Source organism: Peromyscus eremicus, chromosome 3, assembly GCF_949786415.1.
Source record: "Peromyscus eremicus chromosome 3, PerEre_H2_v1, whole genome shotgun sequence".
In the NCBI taxonomy this organism is placed as follows: Eukaryota; Metazoa; Chordata; class Mammalia; order Rodentia; family Cricetidae; genus Peromyscus; species Peromyscus eremicus.
In genome coordinates, this window is record NC_081418.1 from 57,999,460 (window position 1) to 58,019,478 (window position 20,019).

Consider the following 20,019-nt stretch of genomic DNA (forward strand, 5'->3'; position numbering starts at 1 on the left):
GCCTTCACTACTTTCCTTAGGTATATATTGGCTTTTTAGTGTTGAGATTTTAGCCTGGGTTCATTGCCTCATTGGACGGTCCTGCACCTGTTTCTCTTCAGGCTCGAGGCCGTGGAGTCCAGGTGTGTCCAAAGCTACATTGTCATTAGCCAAAACTATAGAGTGGAAAAAGAAAGCATCTTCAACGAATGGTGCTGATATTAATTTGAGACACTGCCTCCTTACGATGATGTTCGTACTGTAGCTGTTGCCTGAAAACCGATGTGGGTGGTGCACCGGAGCTTCATGGCGAGACCATATCGCAGAAAACACCACATGCTTTGGTCAGAGGACATGGAGAAATCAAATTGTTCTTTTCTGGGAACACTGTCCAAGAATGGAGTCCTGTGAGGAAATTTCTGAGTGCTTGTGAGAAAACTCCAAGAAACTCTTCTCATCTCAGTTTATTCAAAAACATCGAACTGTTTTTGGATTACTCTTTCTTGCTCCTTCAAGGTATAGAGGACAGGAGTGAGTTTACGACAGACTATGCATCCCAATGAGTACTGTTACTTGCTTCTATCCGTGTGTGGAAAATCATGTTTTTACTGTGTGTGTCCTGTCTGCCACGTGCCGCTTCCTGCCATGTGCAGCTCGTCCAGTATGTGGACACTTTACTCGTGTGACCCTTCTTAACCCTCAGAGTACAAATGATCTGCTGCTCTGAATGAAGTTGGCCCTTGTGTCAGAGACTTCAGGTCCCTCGTTTATTGGCTCCGTTCTCCCAGGTCCCACCACCCCTAGAATGGTGACAAGTGGCACTCAGAACAGGGACCTGAGTTGTCTATGAGATGAGAGATTAGGAATGCTCACAGAAGGAGGTGAGTGAGAATCACGTGAGAATAAAGGAATAGAAAACCTGGAAGGGTTTACTTTCTGTGGAGCTTGGGCTTCATTCCTTAAAGAAAGAAGGAACACAAGCATTTGAATCACAACAGTTAGATTTCTTGTAAGGTGTTTGTGATTATAATATCTGGTTTCCAGGAGAGGAAACTTTAGGTGACGAAGTATGGGACAGAGTTGAAAAGAATATTAAAAAATCATATAAACAAGGGAAAAGATCCCCATTCACTTTTGTGTAATGGGCATTATCTCGGACTGTTGTCTTTTTGCTTAAGGATGATAGGGAGGATATTAATTATTCATTAGGAAGGGATAGATAATTCCTTGAATGAATAGAAATTGGATAAGCAAACCTCAAAATTAGTGAAGGAGAACAAAAAAGAGATTTTCACCATTCAGGCAAAATTCAGTGTAAAATCAGTGCCACCCAGAACTCTGCTGGGGGTGATCCTTCAGCTCCTCTACTGGAGCCTTCTTTAAAGACGTATCCCCCATTGCCTGAAGATGACCCTGAAGCATGGGATGAGGAATTTGATAAGCAATCTAAACTTGGATTCTCTCTACTTCCTGATGAGGATTTGGGAGAACCTTTGAAAAAAAAAAAAAAACACCAAAAAACCCCCCAAAAAACTAACTTAGAACCCAGGCAAGTTAGGGCCCAATAGGGAAAAGGAATTTGGTTCACAGTTCCTCCCTGGCCTCATGAGCTGCACTTGGTATTTCCAATACTAAGCGGTCTTTTTAAAACTGTAGAAGGAAAGATGCTTTTGGATGGTACTCACGTTTATGTCAAGAGGTGAGAAAGAACTACAGCTGTTTGAATCTAGACTAAAAGAAGCGTTTGTGCATCATGTGGATCCTTCACCTCCTCTACATTTACTCATTTTCCCCACTAAGTGGTCTCCTACAGGTATTACGGCACAGGAGGATAAACCTTTGGAAGTGACTTACTGACACCATAAGGATCATACCCTTTCTGCTCAACTAGTAAATCAGAGGAGGACCTGATGTCAACAGTTACATGGCTTTTACCCTTAACTAACAATCAGTGTTTCAGAGGGTTACAGAACTCTGTGGATTTCCAAATTCCACCTGCAGATTAGTATGGATGGATAGGGAATCATTGTCCGGCATTAAGCTAGGGGACTTTCTTATATGGACTAAATGCTTGATTTCAATGATTGTCCAACCTTCTCGCATTCCACAGGCAGATGCTTATTTTGTTGATGGCTTGTCTAATGGTGTAGGAGGGATTCGTGGCCTAGATATTAATAAATCTATGAATACTTTTTTCCCTCAACCCAACAGCTGTAACCGGCTGTCTTGATTCATCGATTGCGGTCAATTCATAAACCCTTAAATATCGTTTATTTCCAACAATAGACTCACACTCGTGCATGCTCTAACCTTCCCGGTTTTATTGCAGAAGGAAATAAGCGGCTGATACATCAACCTGCCCTAGTTTTACTTCTCTGGAAGAAAAGCGTGAAGGGGTCTGCATCTGTCGTTGCAGACAGATCCATGGAAACATTATGGAGTGTGAAACTCTTTGGCTCCTTTGACCCTGTGCCATTAAGGACAACGGACAGTGGAAGTCACCAGAAAGTCAGCAAAGCTCCAGCTCAAGGGCAAAAGGAGATACCGGCCATATCATCAAGAATCAAGTCTGCCCTCCTCGGGCTTTGACCTGTCTGTGGGGAGCGCTTCTGGACATAGGATGTGTATGGGTCTTGTGTTCCTCATCTTCGTTTGCCTCACCTTGTTGCCTGGGTGTCTCCAGCTGCTGTTATCTTTGCTAATGTTGGCTCTGTATCTACGTCTGGACCTTGGGACGGTAATAGACTCATTCATTCATCTGAAAAAGGGACTGCTGCGTTGAATTTTCCCTTGGGATTTGAATCACTTCCCGATTTGCATAGAACATCATCACATTTGTATTCCCATTAAAGGCAAATAGAGGCTTATGTTCTACAAGATACCAGAACTACTATGGGTCTGTTTTTAAGCTATTCTCTAGATTTTTCTGATCAATATGATGACGTAACCATTAGCCCTGGATGTGGTTTGACTGATATTATTCTCAGTGCTTATACTGTTCTAGTATTATTCATTATCTTTATAATTTGTTTGCTTATAAGATATTCATACATCAAATGATAAATCTATAACATTTTCAATTGAAACCACTCTGGATATCCTCTATTTGAAAAATATCCCACGGGGAGATGTCAGAACACTGTCTAAGAATGGAGTGCTGTGATGAAGTTTCTGAGTGCTTGTGAGAAAACTCCAAGTACCAAGGCAAGAGTCCTGTGACCTCAGTTTCTTCAAAACTGCAGAATTGTTTCTGGCTTATGCCCTTGCACTCCTCGCAGGTGTGGTGGATAGGAGAGAATTTACTGCAGACTATTCATGAGGGTGCCCATTGTTACCTGATTCTATGCCTCTATGGAAAAATATGTTTTCACCCAATGTGGCTTGTCTGCCCAGTGTGGCTTGTGTGCCACATGTGGCTAGCCCTTGTGAGTGGAAGCCTCACTCACGTGACTCTTCTTAACCCTCAGAGTATAAATTGTCTGATGCACTAAATAACCTTGACTGCTGCATGGGACTTTGGGTTGGCCTCATTTATAGGCTTCATTATCCCACGTCCCACCACCTCTAGAGCAGAAACATTCCGAAGAGATTTTTTTATTTTTCCCGTGATGACTGGCTTTTATAGTGCAGAAATAAGTTATACAGGTGGCTGGATGGGTCCACTAGCAGTCTCTTCCCTGTGTACCTGTGGACTACAAATGACAACCAGTGTGTAATTTTGACTCAGACATAATTCAAGCCTGACAGGGTCGTGCCTCAGAGAGCATCAGGCACTTGGCACACACTCCAGGTGTGTGTGTGTGTGTGTGTGTGTGTGTGTGTGTGTGTGTGTGTATTGTGTTGTGTGTATGTGACCTTTTCCCAACCGGACTGTGGGGAGCCAATCCCTCCACTAGGTCCTCTCCTTGCCCTAAGCCTCTGGGATGGGCCGGGTTGGGCCCTGTCAGGATCCAGGCAGCTAGGAGCTGGCTTCATCCAACACTGCCTTCCTGTTCACGGGTTCCCAGCTGGGAGCAGACCTGTCCCTCTCCCTCTGTCTAGTGGCCTCTGCCACCTCTCCAGAGGGCATGCACGGCTGGGCGTCCAGGGTAGAGGCTGTCTCCAAGGGAGAGAGGGTCCAGACGCTCTCAAGCCTTCCTATGGACCCGACTCTGGAAGAAACTTGTTTGACCAGCTGCTTGGAGGAGAAAAGTGGCCCAGCCTCCGTGGAAGAGGCGGTGGCCGGAAGTAACCAGGAGAGGACTGGAGGATCTTGTACCATCCTAACGGATCTGCAACAGCTGGGAGGACTGAGGGAGTCCTCGGTGAAAATGACCGGGCCTACAAGAGTGCAAGGCAGGGAGCGGGAAGCAGGAAGCAGGACTCCAATGCGGGGAGCAGGAAGGGTGTTAACACACCCAAAGGCACCCGAAGCCTGCAGGATAGCAGAGGGGCAGGAGCAGCAGGCCGCTGTGAAGAGCACCACTGGAGCAGGTTACCAAAGTGGTTGGTGGTGAAAGTCCCTGACTTGTGTTTGGGAGCTCGGGCCTTGGGCCGGTCAGGCGGCCTTCCCCTGTCTGGTCCCCCACATCCCCTAGCGCACACAACCTGCTGCCCCGGGGACATCTAAGGGGAGAGAGTCCTCAGGAGGAACTGTGGGGAAGGGAGTGTGGGAGAGTGAGCGGTGTCCCCCGTAGGGTGTCCCCAGCTGCCTGCTCACCTGTCTGTCGCCAGCAGGCAAGAATCCAGGTCCAGGGCACTGACCCGAGACCACCCCCATCACCTCCCAGCACCCACGCTGCCATGCAGCCACTCCCCTACGCGTGTGGATCCCGAACCCACGGGTGGCCAGGAAACCTACAGGGGGGGACGGGGTGCGTCCACTGAGCCCCGGGCTCTCTGGGGGAGGTGTGGAGAAGTGTCAGGGAGAGCTTGAGCTGGGTGGAGAAGAAGCTGCTTCTGATCACTCCCCGGAGGTTGGCTCCCAAGCGAGTATGGATGGCGACAGGGCAGGAGCGGGAAGAGAAGCGAGTAGAGACGGGCGATGGGCGAGCGGGCTGGGTGTCAGCGGGTCGGGCGGGAGCGTGCTTTAGGAGCCCAGAGAAGGGAGGTGGGCGAGCTCCGGGCAGGCAGCAGGCCGGCCTGGGAGTGGGTGGGTCGGCGAGTGGGTGAGGCGGGGCTCTGGTCCGCAGGGAGCGTCCGTTCCCGTCGCGACCGCCAGGGGTCGGGCGCGCGGCGGAGATCGGGGCAAGTCGGGGAGTGGAGAGGGGACCGAGGGAGGGGCGGTCGTGTGAGTGTGCGTGTGTGCGTCCATGCGCGTGCGTGTGTGTGTGAAGGGCGGGCGGGGATTGTGTCTGTGTTTTGTGAAGGCCGCCGTGGTTTGGGGAGCGTGTCGTGTGGCGAGTGAGTCCCGGGTGGGAAGCAGGTGTGGCGGCTTGCGGACCTGTGGGCGTGTCGTGTGGGCGTGTCGTGTGGACGTGTCGTGTGTGTACACGTCATCGCTGGGCAGCTTCGAGTAGGTCCGTGTCGCCGCTTTCTGCTGCCGGTTGTGGTGGCGCGCACCGGTAGGATTTGCTGAAGGAGGCAGAGGCAGGAGGTTCATGAGTTCGAGGCCAGCCTGGACTACACATTTTTCGCCCCCTGCCTTACCCTACCCGTACTCTTGGCAACCTCATCAGCCCTCTCCCTTCCTTCTTTTTTAACAGCACCCATCTCCCTGGGCTGCACCATCTGCCCACCCAACAACAACAAACCCTATGCTCACTCACACTGCTTCTTCACAACTTGCACACGCGCGCGCGGCAACCTCCCCTTCCACCCTTGCTCTCAAGCTCCTCAGCCCACCCTGCTCGACACATACCCGCTGCCTGCCCTGCTCGCCCCCTCTCCGCTTGACTCTGCCTTGCAGTCCTTGTCTGGTGGAACAAGGAATGCCCCCAGGCACACATCAAGACACGCCTCCTCCTCCCTGCCCGGTCCCCATCTGGCCCAGTAGCCCACCGGGCCGGCCTTCTGTGCACTTCCCGTAGCTCTTACCCCGTGGAGAGTGCCACGTGGGTACCTGCCCCACCACACCAGTGCTCTCTTGGGCCTCCTCTCCACCCCCCCTCCCCCTTGGCACTCTCTGGAGGCTCCTTTGGGCTCTGGCCTGGCTTTATGTGGGGTTTCCTTTTCAACCCTTGACACTTGGAGTCAACGTTTTGAAGCCCCACTCAGTTTGCTTCCTCCTTCTTTCTCTCTCTTTCTCAAAATTAACACTTTCACTGCCAGGCTGTTCAGGTTGCCTCGTCTGCATTCCATCTGACCATTGTCACACCAGCCGCACAGGTCGGTAGAATGATCCATCCTATTACAAGGAACACGTTACAAAGAAGACCCTGAGTCCTTCGCACCTATCAGGGATAGAGGGAGCTGGCAAAGCTGACCAGTTTGGTAACCTTTGAAACAAAGCTCAAGTCTGGGGGCTTTGTGATGCTGGGTTGTTTGTTTGTTTGTTTGGTGGTTTGGTGGTTTGGTTAGTTGGTTGTTTTCATGGTCAGGGATTGGCCCAGGACCCAATGTATTCCTGATTTGGGTCTGGGCTTCTTTTGCGTCCACTTTTAGTGCACTCAATTTTTTAGATTTTAATTTATTTATTTATTTATTTACTTATTTATTTATTTTTTGGTGCAGGCCTCTTCCACTGCAGAATTTGTCCCCAGGCACACTTCTGTTCTGCATTGGGCCTTGGCAGGACAGTGGTCCATGTTAGACCAGGAAACGCCTCTTATTTGAGTTTCTGCATCTTTAGGTTCATGCTTATACCTGGGCTACTTTCACCTCAACCTGTAGCTCAGGATTCTAAGGGTCCATAGTTGGCCTTCACTACTTTCCTTAGGTATATATTGGCTTTTTAGTGTTGAGATTTTAGCCTGGGTTCATTGCCTCATTGGACGGTCCTGCACCTGTTTCTCTTCAGGCTCGAGGCCGTGGAGTCCAGGTGTGTCCAAAGCTACATTGTCATTAGCCAAAACTATAGAGTGGAAAAAGAAAGCATCTTCAACGAATGGTGCTGATATTAATTTGAGACACTGCCTCCTTACGATGATGTTCGTACTGTAGCTGTTGCCTGAAAACCGATGTGGGTGGTGCACCGGAGCTTCATGGCGAGACCATATCGCAGAAAACACCACATGCTTTGGTCAGAGGACATGGAGAAATCAAATTGTTCTTTTCTGGGAACACTGTCCAAGAATGGAGTCCTGTGAGGAAATTTCTGAGTGCTTGTGAGAAAACTCCAAGAAACTCTTCTCATCTCAGTTTATTCAAAAACATCGAACTGTTTTTGGATTACTCTTTCTTGCTCCTTCAAGGTATAGAGGACAGGAGTGAGTTTACGACAGACTATGCATCCCAATGAGTACTGTTACTTGCTTCTATCCGTGTGTGGAAAATCATGTTTTTACTGTGTGTGTCCTGTCTGCCACGTGCCGCTTCCTGCCATGTGCAGCTCGTCCAGTATGTGGACACTTTACTCGTGTGACCCTTCTTAACCCTCAGAGTACAAATGATCTGCTGCTCTGAATGAAGTTGGCCCTTGTGTCAGAGACTTCAGGTCCCTCGTTTATTGGCTCCGTTCTCCCAGGTCCCACCACCCCTAGAATGGTGACAAGTGGCACTCAGAACAGGGACCTGAGTTGTCTATGAGATGAGAGATTAGGAATGCTCACAGAAGGAGGTGAGTGAGAATCACGTGAGAATAAAGGAATAGAAAACCTGGAAGGGTTTACTTTCTGTGGAGCTTGGGCTTCATTCCTTAAAGAAAGAAGGAACACAAGCATTTGAATCACAACAGTTAGATTTCTTGTAAGGTGTTTGTGATTATAATATCTGGTTTCCAGGAGAGGAAACTTTAGGTGACGAAGTATGGGACAGAGTTGAAAAGAATATTAAAAAATCATATAAACAAGGGAAAAGATCCCCATTCACTTTTGTGTAATGGGCATTATCTCGGACTGTTGTCTTTTTGCTTAAGGATGATAGGGAGGATATTAATTATTCATTAGGAAGGGATAGATAATTCCTTGAATGAATAGAAATTGGATAAGCAAACCTCAAAATTAGTGAAGGAGAACAAAAAAGAGATTTTCACCATTCAGGCAAAATTCAGTGTAAAATCAGTGCCACCCAGAACTCTGCTGGGGGTGATCCTTCAGCTCCTCTACTGGAGCCTTCTTTAAAGACGTATCCCCCATTGCCTGAAGATGACCCTGAAGCATGGGATGAGGAATTTGATAAGCAATCTAAACTTGGATTCTCTCTACTTCCTGATGAGGATTTGGGAGAACCTTTGAAAAAAAAAAAAAAACACCAAAAAACCCCCCAAAAAACTAACTTAGAACCCAGGCAAGTTAGGGCCCAATAGGGAAAAGGAATTTGGTTCACAGTTCCTCCCTGGCCTCATGAGCTGCACTTGGTATTTCCAATACTAAGCGGTCTTTTTAAAACTGTAGAAGGAAAGATGCTTTTGGATGGTACTCACGTTTATGTCAAGAGGCGAGAAAGAACTACAGCTGTTTGAATCTAGACTAAAAGAAGCGTTTGTGTATCATGTGGATCCTTCACCTCCTCTACATTTACTCATTTTCCCCACTAAGTGGTCTCCTACAGGTATTACGGCACAGGAGGATAAACCTTTGGAAGTGACTTATTGACACCATAAGGATCATACTCTTTCTGCTCAACTAGTAAATCAGAGGAGGACCTGATGTCAACAGTTACATGGCTTTTACCCTTAACTAACAATCAGTGTTTCAGAGGGTTACAGAACTCTGTGGATTTCCAAATTCCACTTGCAGATTAGTATGGATGGATAGGGAATCATTGTCCGGCATTAAGCTAGGGGACTTTCTTATATGGACTAAATGCTTGATTTCAATGACTGTCCAACCTTCTCGCATTCCACAGGCAGATGCTTATTTTGTTGATGGCTTGTCTAATGGTGTAGGAGGGATTCGTGGCCTAGATATTAATAAATCTATGAATACCTTTTCCCCTCAACCCAACAGCTGTAACCGGCTGTCTTGATTCATCGATTGCGGTCAATTCATAAACCCTTAAATATCGTTTATTTCCAACAATAGACTCACACTCGTGCATGCTCTAACCTTCCCGGTTTTATTGCAGAAGGAAATAAGCGGCTGATACATCAACCTGCCCTAGTTTTACTTCTCTGGAAGAAAAGCGTGAAGGGGTCTGCATCTGTCGTTGCAGACAGATCCATGGAAACATTATGGAGTGTGAAACTCTTTGGCTCCTTTGACCCTGTGCCATTAAGGACAACGGACAGTGGAAGTCACCAGAAAGTCAGCAAAGCTCCAGCTCAAGGGCAAAAGGAGATACCGGCCATATCATCAAGAATCAAGTCTGCCCTCCTCGGGCTTTGACCTGTCTGTGGGGAGCGCTTCTGGACATAGGATGTGTATGGGTCTTGTGTTCCTCATCTTCGTTTGCCTCACCTTGTTGCCTGGGTGTCTCCAGCTGCTGTTATCTTTGCTAATGTTGGCTCTGTATCTACGTCTGGACCTTGGGACGGTAATAGACTCATTCATTCATCTGAAAAAGGGACTGCTGCGTTGAATTTTCCCTTGGGATTTGAATCACTTCCCGATTTGCACAGAACATCATCACATTTGTATTCCCATTAAAGGCAAATAGAGGCTTATGTTCTACAAGATACCAGAACTACTATGGGTCTGTTTTTAAGCTATTCTCTAGATTTTTCTGATCAGTATGATGACGTAACCATTAGCACTGGATGTGGTTTGACTGATATTATTCTCAGTGCTTATACTGTTCTAGTATTATTCATTATCTTTATAATTTGTTTGCTTATAAGATATTCATACATCAAATGATAAATCTATCTATAACATTTTCAATTGAAACCACTCTGGATAGCCTCCATTTGAAAAATATCCCACGGGGAGATGTCAGAACACTGTCCAAGAATGGAGTGCTGTGATGAAGTTTCTGAGTGCTTGTGAGAAAACTCCAAGTACCAAGGCAAGAGTCCTGTGACCTCAGTTTCTTCAAAACTGCAGAATTGTTTCTGGCTCATGCCCTTGCACTCCTCGCAGGTGTGGTGGATAGGAGTGAATTTACTGCAGACTATTCATGAGGGTGCCCATTGTTACTTGATTCTATGCCTCTATGGAGAAATATGTTTTCACCCAATGTGGCTTGTCTGCCCAGTGTGGCTTGTGTGCCACATGTGGCTAGCCCTTGTGAGTGGAAACCTCACTCACGTGACTCTTCTTAACCCTCAGAATATAAATTGTCTGATGCACTAAATAACCTTGACTGCTGCATGGGACTTTGGGTTGGCCTCATTTATAGGCTTCATTATCCCACGTCCCACCACCTTTAGAGCAGAAACATTCCGAAGAGATTTTTTTATTTTTCCCGTGATGACTGGCTTTTATAGTGCAGAAATAAGTTATACAGGTGGCTGGATGGGTCCACTAGCAGTCTCTTCCCTGTGTACCTGTGGACTACAAATGACAACCAGTGTGTACTTTTGACTCAGACATAATTCAAGCCTGACAGGGTCGTGCCTCAGAGAGCATCAGGCACTTGGCACACACTCCAGGTGTGTGTGTGTGTGTGTGTGTGTGTGTGTGTGTGTGTGTGTGTTGTGTTGTTTGTATGTGACCTTTTCCCAACCGGACTGTGGGGAGCCAATCCCTCCACTAGGTCCTCTCCTTGCCCTAAGCCTCTGGGATGGGCCGGGTTGGGCCCTGTCAGGATCCAGGCAGCTAGGAGCTGGCTTTGTCCAACACTGCCTTCCTGTTCACGGGTTACCAGCTGGGAGCAGACCTGTCCCTCTCCCTCTGTCTAGTGGCCTCTGCCACCTCTCCAGAGGGCATGCACGGCTGGGCGTCCAGGGTAGAGGCTGTCTCCAAGGGAGAGAGGGTCCAGACGCTCTCAAGCCTTCGGATGGACCCGACTCTGGAAGAAACTTGTTTGACCAGCTGCTTGGAGGAGAAAAGTGGCCCAGCCTCCGTGGAAGAGGAGGTGGCCGGAAGAAACCAGGAGAGGACTGGAGGATCCTGTACCATCCTAACGGATCTGCAACAGCTGGGAGGACTGAGGGAGTCCTCGGTGAAAATGACCGGGCCTACAAGAGTGCAAGGCAGGGAGCGGGAAGCAGGAAGCAGGACTCCAATGCGGGGAGCAGGAAGGGTGTTAACACACTTAAAGGCACCCGAAGCCTGCAGGATAGCAGAGGGGCAGGAGCAGCAGGCCGCTGTGAAGAGCACCACTGGAGCAGGTTACCAAACTAATTGGTGGTGAAAGTCCCTGACTTGTGTTTGGGAGCTCGGGCCTTTCCCCTGTCTGGTCCCCCACATCCCCTAGCGCACACAACCTGCTGCCCCGGGGACATCTAAGGGGAGAGAGTCCTCAGGAGGAACCGTGGGGAAGGGAGTGTGGGAGAGTGAGCGGTGTCCCCCGTAGGGTGTCCCCAGCTGCCTGCTCACCTGTCTGTCGCCAGCAGGCAAGAATCCAGGTCCAGGGCACTGACCCGAGACCACCCCCATCACCTCCCAGCACCCACGCTGCCATGCAGCCACTCCCCGACGCGTGTGGATCCCGAACCCACGGGTGGCCAGGAAACCTACAGGTGGGGACCGGGTGCGTCCGCTGAGCCCCGGGCTCTCTGGGGGAGGTGTGGAGAAGTGTCAGGGAGAGCTTGAGCTGGGTGGAGAAGAAGCTGCTTCTGATCACTCCCCGGAGGTTGGCTCCCAAGCGAGTATGGATGGCGACAGGGCAGGAGCGGGAAGAGAAGCGAGTAGAGACGGGCGATGGGCGAGCGGGCTGGGTGTCAGCGGGTCGGGCGGGAGCGTGCTTTAGGAGCCCAGAGAAGGGAGGTGGGCGAGCTCCGGGCAGGCAGCAGGCCGGCCTGGGAGTGGGTGGGTCGGCGAGTGGGTGAGGCGGGGCTCTGGTCCGCAGGGAGCGTCCGTTCCCGTCGCGACCGCCAGGGGTCGGGCGCGCGGCGGAGATCGGGGCAAGTCGGGGAGTGGAGAGGGGACCGAGGGAGGGGCGGTCGTGTGAGTGTGCGTGTGTGCGTCCATGCGCGTGCGTGTGTGTGTGAAGGGCGGGCGGGGATTGTGTGTGTGTTTTGTGAAGGCCGCCGTGGTTTGGGGAGCGTGTCGTGTGGCGAGTGAGTCCCGGGTGGGAAGCAGGTGTGGCGGCTTGCGGACCTGTGGGCGTGTCGTGTGGGCGTGTCGTGTGGACGTGTCGTGTGTGTACACGTCATCGCTGGGCAGCTTCGAGTAGGTCCGTGTCGCCGCTTTCTGCTGCCGGTTGTGGTGGCGCGCACCGGTAGGGTTTGCTGAAGGAGGCAGAGGCAGGAGGATCATGAGTTCGAGGCCAGCCTGGACTACACATTTTTCGCCCCCTGCCTTACCCTACCCGTACTCTTGGCAACCTCATCAGCCCTCTCCCTTCCTTCTCTTTTAACAGCACCCATCTCCCTGGGCTGCACCATCTGCCCACCCAACGACAACAAACCCTATGCTCACTCACACTGCTTCTTCACAACTTGCACACGCGCGCGCGGCAACCTCCCCTTCCTCCCTTGCTCTCAAGCTCCTCAGCCCACCCTGCTCGACACATACCCGCTGCCTGCCCTGCTCGCCCCCTCTCCGCTTGACTCTGCCTTGCAGTCCTTGTCTGGTGGAACAAGGAATGCCCCCAGGCACACATCAAGACACGCCTCCTCCTCCCTGCCCGGTCCCCATCTGGCCCAGTAGCCCACCGGGCCGGCCTTCTGTGCACTTCCCGTAGCTCTTACCCCGTGGAGAGTGCCACGTGGGTACCTGCCCCACCACACCAGTGCTCTCTTGGGCCCCCTCTCCACCCCCCCTCCCCCTTGGCACTCTCTGGAGGCTCCTTTGGGCTCTGGCCTGGCTTTATGTGGGGTTTCCTTTTCAACCCTTGACACTTGGAGTCAACGTTTTGAAGCCCCACTCAGTTTGCTTCCTCCTTCTTTCTCTCTCTTTTCTCAAAATTAACACTTTCACTGCCAGGCTGTTCGGGTTGCCTCGTCTGCGTCTGCATTCCATCTGACCATTGTCACACCAGCCGCACAGGTCGGTAGAATGATCCATCCTATTACAAGGAACACGTTACAAAGAAGACCCTGAGCCCTCGCACCTATCAGGGATAGAGGGAGCTGGCAAAGCTGACCAGTTTGGTAACCTTTGAAACAAAGCTCAAGTCTGGGGGCTTTGTGATGCTGGGTTGTTTGTTTGTTTGTTTGGTGGTTTGGTGGTTTGGTTAGTTGGTTGTTTTCATGGTCAGGGATTGGCCCAGGACCCAATGTATTCCTGATTTGGGTCTGGGCTTCTTTTGCGTCCACTTTTAGTGCACTCAATTTTTTAGATTTTAATTTATTTATTTATTTATTTACTTATTTATTTATTTTTTGGTGCAGGCCTCTTCCACTGCAGAATTTGTCCCCAGGCACACTTCTGTTCTGCATTGGGCCTTGGCAGGACAGTGGTCCATGTTAGACCAGGAAACGCCTCTTATTTGAGTTTCTGCATCTTTAGGTTCATGCTTATACCTGGGCTACTTTCACCTCAACCTGTAGCTCAGGATTCTAAGGGTCCATAGTTGGCCTTCACTACTTTCCTTAGGTATATATTGGCTTTTTAGTGTTGAGATTTTAGCCTGGGTTCATTGCCTCATTGGACGGTCCTGCACCTGTTTCTCTTCAGGCTCGAGGCCGTGGAGTCCAGGTGTGTCCAAAGCTACATTGTCATTAGCCAAAACTATAGAGTGGAAAAAGAAAGCATCTTCAACGAATGGTGCTGATATTAATTTGAGACACTGCCTCCTTACGATGATGTTCGTACTGTAGCTGTTGCCTGAAAACCGATGTGGGTGGTGCACCGGAGCTTCATGGCGAGACCATATCGCAGAAAACACCACATGCTTTGGTCAGAGGACATGGAGAAATCAAATTGTTCTTTTCTGGGAACACTGTCCAAGAATGGAGTCCTGTGAGGAAATTTCTGAGTGCTTGTGAGAAAACTCCAAGAAACTCTTCTCATCTCAGTTTATTCAAAAACATCGAACTGTTTTTGGATTACTCTTTCTTGCTCCTTCAAGGTATAGAGGACAGGAGTGAGTTTACGACAGACTATGCATCCCAATGAGTACTGTTACTTGCTTCTATCCGTGTGTGGAAAATCATGTTTTTACTGTGTGTGTCCTGTCTGCCACGTGCCGCTTCCTGCCATGTGCAGCTCGTCCAGTATGTGGACACTTTACTCGTGTGACCCTTCTTAACCCTCAGAGTACAAATGATCTGCTGCTCTGAATGAAGTTGGCCCTTGTGTCAGAGACTTCAGGTCCCTCGTTTATTGGCTCCGTTCTCCCAGGTCCCACCACCCCTAGAATGGTGACAAGTGGCACTCAGAACAGGGACCTGAGTTGTCTATGAGATGAGAGATTAGGAATGCTCACAGAAGGAGGTGAGTGAGAATCACGTGAGAATAAAGGAATAGAAAACCTGGAAGGGTTTACTTTCTGTGGAGCTTGGGCTTCATTCCTTAAAGAAAGAAGGAACACAAGCATTTGAATCACAACAGTTAGATTTCTTGTAAGGTGTTTGTGATTATAATATCTGGTTTCCAGGAGAGGAAACTTTAGGTGACGAAGTATGGGACAGAGTTGAAAAGAATATTAAAAAATCATATAAACAAGGGAAAAGATCCCCATTCACTTTTGTGTAATGGGCATTATCTCGGACTGTTGTCTTTTTGCTTAAGGATGATAGGGAGGATATTAATTATTCATTAGGAAGGGATAGATAATTCCTTGAATGAATAGAAATTGGATAAGCAAACCTCAAAATTAGTGAAGGAGAACAAAAAAGAGATTTTCACCATTCAGGCAAAATTCAGTGTAAAATCAGTGCCACCCAGAACTCTGCTGGGGGTGATCCTTCAGCTCCTCTACTGGAGCCTTCTTTAAAGACGTATCCCCCATTGCCTGAAGATGACCCTGAAGCATGGGATGAGGAATTTGATAAGCAATCTAAACTTGGATTCTCTCTACTTCCTGATGAGGATTTGGGAGAACCTTTGAAAAAAAAAAAAAAACACCAAAAAACCCCCCAAAAAACTAACTTAGAACCCAGGCAAGTTAGGGCCCAATAGGGAAAAGGAATTTGGTTCACAGTTCCTCCCTGGCCTCATGAGCTGCACTTGGTATTTCCAATACTAAGCGGTCTTTTTAAAACTGTAGAAGGAAAGATGCTTTTGGATGGTACTCACGTTTATGTCAAGAGGCGAGAAAGAACTACAGCTGTTTGAATCTAGACTAAAAGAAGCGTTTGTGTATCATGTGGATCCTTCACCTCCTCTACATTTACTCATTTTCCCCACTAAGTGGTCTCCTACAGGTATTACGGCACAGGAGGATAAACCTTTGGAAGTGACTTATTGACACCATAAGGATCATACTCTTTCTGCTCAACTAGTAAATCAGAGGAGGACCTGATGTCAACAGTTACATGGCTTTTACCCTTAACTAACAATCAGTGTTTCAGAGGGTTACAGAACTCTGTGGATTTCCAAATTCCACTTGCAGATTAGTATGGATGGATAGGGAATCATTGTCCGGCATTAAGCTAGGGGACTTTCTTATATGGACTAAATGCTTGATTTCAATGACTGTCCAACCTTCTCGCATTCCACAGGCAGATGCTTATTTTGTTGATGGCTTGTCTAATGGTGTAGGAGGGATTCGTGGCCTAGATATTAATAAATCTATGAATACCTTTTCCCCTCAACCCAACAGCTGTAACCGGCTGTCTTGATTCATCGATTGCGGTCAATTCATAAACCCTTAAATATCGTTTATTTCCAACAATAGACTCACACTCGTGCATGCTCTAACCTTCCCGGTTTTATTGCAGAAGGAAATAAGCGGCTGATACATCAACCTGCCCTAGTTTTACTTCTCTGGAAGAAAAGCGTGAAGGGGTCTGCATCTGTCGTTGCAGACAGATCCATGGAAACATTATGGAGTGTGAAACTCTTTGGCTCCTTTGACCCTGTGCCATTAAGGACAACGGACAGTGGAAGTCACCAGAAAGTCAGCAAAGCTCCAGCTCAAGGGCAAAAGGAGATACCGGCCATATCATCAAGAATCAAGTCTGCCCTCCTCGGGCTTTGACCTGTCTGTGGGGAGCGCTTCTGGACATAGGATGTGTATGGGTCTTGTGTTCCTCATCTTCGTTTGCCTCACCTTGTTGCCTGGGTGTCTCCAGCTGCTGTTATCTTTGCTAATGTTGGCTCTGTATCTACGTCTGGACCTTGGGACGGTAATAGACTCATTCATTCATCTGAAAAAGGGACTGCTGCGTTGAATTTTCCCTTGGGATTTGAATCACTTCCCGATTTGCACAGAACATCATCACATTTGTATTCCCATTAAAGGCAAATAGAGGCTTATGTTCTACAAGATACCAGAACTACTATGGGTCTGTTTTTAAGCTATTCTCTAGATTTTTCTGATCAGTATGATGACGTAACCATTAGCACTGGATGTGGTTTGACTGATATTATTCTCAGTGCTTATACTGTTCTAGTATTATTCATTATCTTTATAATTTGTTTGCTTATAAGATATTCATACATCAAATGATAAATCTATCTATAACATTTTCAATTGAAACCACTCTGGATAGCCTCCATTTGAAAAATATCCCACGGGGAGATGTCAGAACACTGTCCAAGAATGGAGTGCTGTGATGAAGTTTCTGAGTGCTTGTGAGAAAACTCCAAGTACCAAGGCAAGAGTCCTGTGACCTCAGTTTCTTCAAAACTGCAGAATTGTTTCTGGCTCATGCCCTTGCACTCCTCGCAGGTGTGGTGGATAGGAGTGAATTTACTGCAGACTATTCATGAGGGTGCCCATTGTTACTTGATTCTATGCCTCTATGGAGAAATATGTTTTCACCCAATGTGGCTTGTCTGCCCAGTGTGGCTTGTGTGCCACATGTGGCTAGCCCTTGTGAGTGGAAACCTCACTCACGTGACTCTTCTTAACCCTCAGAATATAAATTGTCTGATGCACTAAATAACCTTGACTGCTGCATGGGACTTTGGGTTGGCCTCATTTATAGGCTTCATTATCCCACGTCCCACCACCTTTAGAGCAGAAACATTCCGAAGAGATTTTTTTATTTTTCCCGTGATGACTGGCTTTTATAGTGCAGAAATAAGTTATACAGGTGGCTGGATGGGTCCACTAGCAGTCTCTTCCCTGTGTACCTGTGGACTACAAATGACAACCAGTGTGTACTTTTGACTCAGACATAATTCAAGCCTGACAGGGTCGTGCCTCAGAGAGCATCAGGCACTTGGCACACACTCCAGGTGTGTGTGTGTGTGTGTGTGTGTGTGTGTGTGTGTGTGTGTGTGTTGTGTTGTTTGTATGTGACCTTTTCCCAACCGGACTGTGGGGAGCCAATCCCTCCACTAGGTCCTCTCCTTGCCCTAAGCCTCTGGGATGGGCCGGGTTGGGCCCTGTCAGGATCCAGGCAGCTAGGAGCTGGCTTTGTCCAACACTGCCTTCCTGTTCACGGGTTACCAGCTGGGAGCAGACCTGTCCCTCTCCCTCTGTCTAGTGGCCTCTGCCACCTCTCCAGAGGGCATGCACGGCTGGGCGTCCAGGGTAGAGGCTGTCTCCAAGGGAGAGAGGGTCCAGACGCTCTCAAGCCTTCGGATGGACCCGACTCTGGAAGAAACTTGTTTGACCAGCTGCTTGGAGGAGAAAAGTGGCCCAGCCTCCGTGGAAGAGGAGGTGGCCGGAAGAAACCAGGAGAGGACTGGAGGATCTTGTACCATCCTAACGGATCTGCAACAGCTGGGAGGACTGAGGGAGTCCTCGGTGAAAATGACCGGGCCTACAAGAGTGCAAGGCAGGGAGCGGGAAGCAGGAAGCAGGACTCCAATGCGGGGAGCAGGAAGGGTGTTAACACACCCAAAGGCACCCGAAGCCTGCAGGATAGCAGAGGGGCAGGAGCAGCAGGCCGCTGTGAAGAGCACCACTGGAGCAGGTTACCAAACTAATTGGTGGTGAAAGTCCCTGACTTGTGTTTGGGAGCTCGGGCCTTTCCCCTGTCTGGTCCCCCACATCCCCTAGCGCACACAACCTGCTGCCCCGGGGACATCTAAGGGGAGAGAGTCCTCAGGAGGAACCGTGGGGAAGGGAGTGTGGGAGAGTGAGCGGTGTCCCCCGTAGGGTGTCCCCAGCTGCCTGCTCACCTGTCTGTCGCCAGCAGGCAAGAATCCAGGTCCAGGGCACTGACCCGAGACCACCCCCATCACCTCCCAGCACCCACGCTGCCATGCAGCCACTCCCCGACGCGTGTGGATCCCGAACCCACGGGTGGCCAGGAAACCTACAGGTGGGGACCGGGTGCGTCCGCTGAGCCCCGGGCTCTCTGGGGGAGGTGTGGAGAAGTGTCAGGGAGAGCTTGAGCTGGGTGGAGAAGAAGCTGCTTCTGATCACTCCCCGGAGGTTGGCTCCCAAGCGAGTATGGATGGCGACAGGGCAGGAGCGGGAAGAGAAGCGAGTAGAGACGGGCGATGGGCGAGCGGGCTGGGTGTCAGCGGGTCGGGCGGGAGCGTGCTTTAGGAGCCCAGAGAAGGGAGGTGGGCGAGCTCCGGGCAGGCAGCAGGCCGGCCTGGGAGTGGGTGGGTCGGCGAGTGGGTGAGGCGGGGCTCTGGTCCGCAGGGAGCGTCCGTTCCCGTCGCGACCGCCAGGGGTCGGGCGCGCGGCGGAGATCGGGGCAAGTCGGGGAGTGGAGAGGGGACCGAGGGAGGGGCGGTCGTGTGAGTGTGCGTGTGTGCGTCCATGCGCGTGCGTGTGTGTGTGAAGGGCGGGCGGGGATTGTGTGTGTGTTTTGTGAAGGCCGCCGTGGTTTGGGGAGCGTGTCGTGTGGCGAGTGAGTCCCGGGTGGGAAGCAGGTGTGGCGGCTTGCGGACCTGTGGGCGTGTCGTGTGGGCGTGTCGTGTGGACGTGTCGTGTGTGTACACGTCATCGCTGGGCAGCTTCGAGTAGGTCCGTGTCGCCGCTTTCTGCTGCCGGTTGTGGTGGCGCGCACCGGTAGGGTTTGCTGAAGGAGGCAGAGGCAGGAGGATCATGAGTTCGAGGCCAGCCTGGACTACACATTTTTCGCCCCCTGCCTTACCCTACCCGTACTCTTGGCAACCTCATCAGCCCTCTCCCTTCCTTCTCTTTTAACAGCACCCATCTCCCTGGGCTGCACCATCTGCCCACCCAACGACAACAAACCCTATGCTCACTCACACTGCTTCTTCACAACTTGCACACGCGCGCGCGGCAACCTCCCCTTCCTCCCTTGCTCTCAAGCTCCTCAGCCCACCCTGCTCGACACATACCCGCTGCCTGCCCTGCTCGCCCCCTCTCCGCTTGACTCTGCCTTGCAGTCCTTGTCTGGTGGAACAAGGAATGCCCCCAGGCACACATCAAGACACGCCTCCTCCTCCCTGCCCGGTCCCCATCTGGCCCAGTAGCCCACCGGGCCGGCCTTCTGTGCACTTCCCGTAGCTCTTACCCCGTGGAGAGTGCCACGTGGGTACCTGCCCCACCACACCAGTGCTCTCTTGGGCCCCCTCTCCACCCCCCCTCCCCCTTGGCACTCTCTGGAGGCTCCTTTGGGCTCTGGCCTGGCTTTATGTGGGGTTTCCTTTTCAACCCTTGACACTTGGAGTCAACGTTTTGAAGCCCCACTCAGATTGCTTCCTCCTTCTTTCTCTCTCTTTTCTCAAAATTAACACTTTCACTGCCAGGCTGTTCGGGTTGCCTCGTCTGCGTCTGCATTCCATCTGACCATTGTCACACCAGCCGCACAGGTCGGTAGAATGATCCATCCTATTACAAGGAACACGTTACAAAGAAGACCCTGAGTCCTTCGCACCTATCAGGGATAGAGGGAGCTGGCAAAGCTGACCAGTTTGGTAACCTTTGAAACAA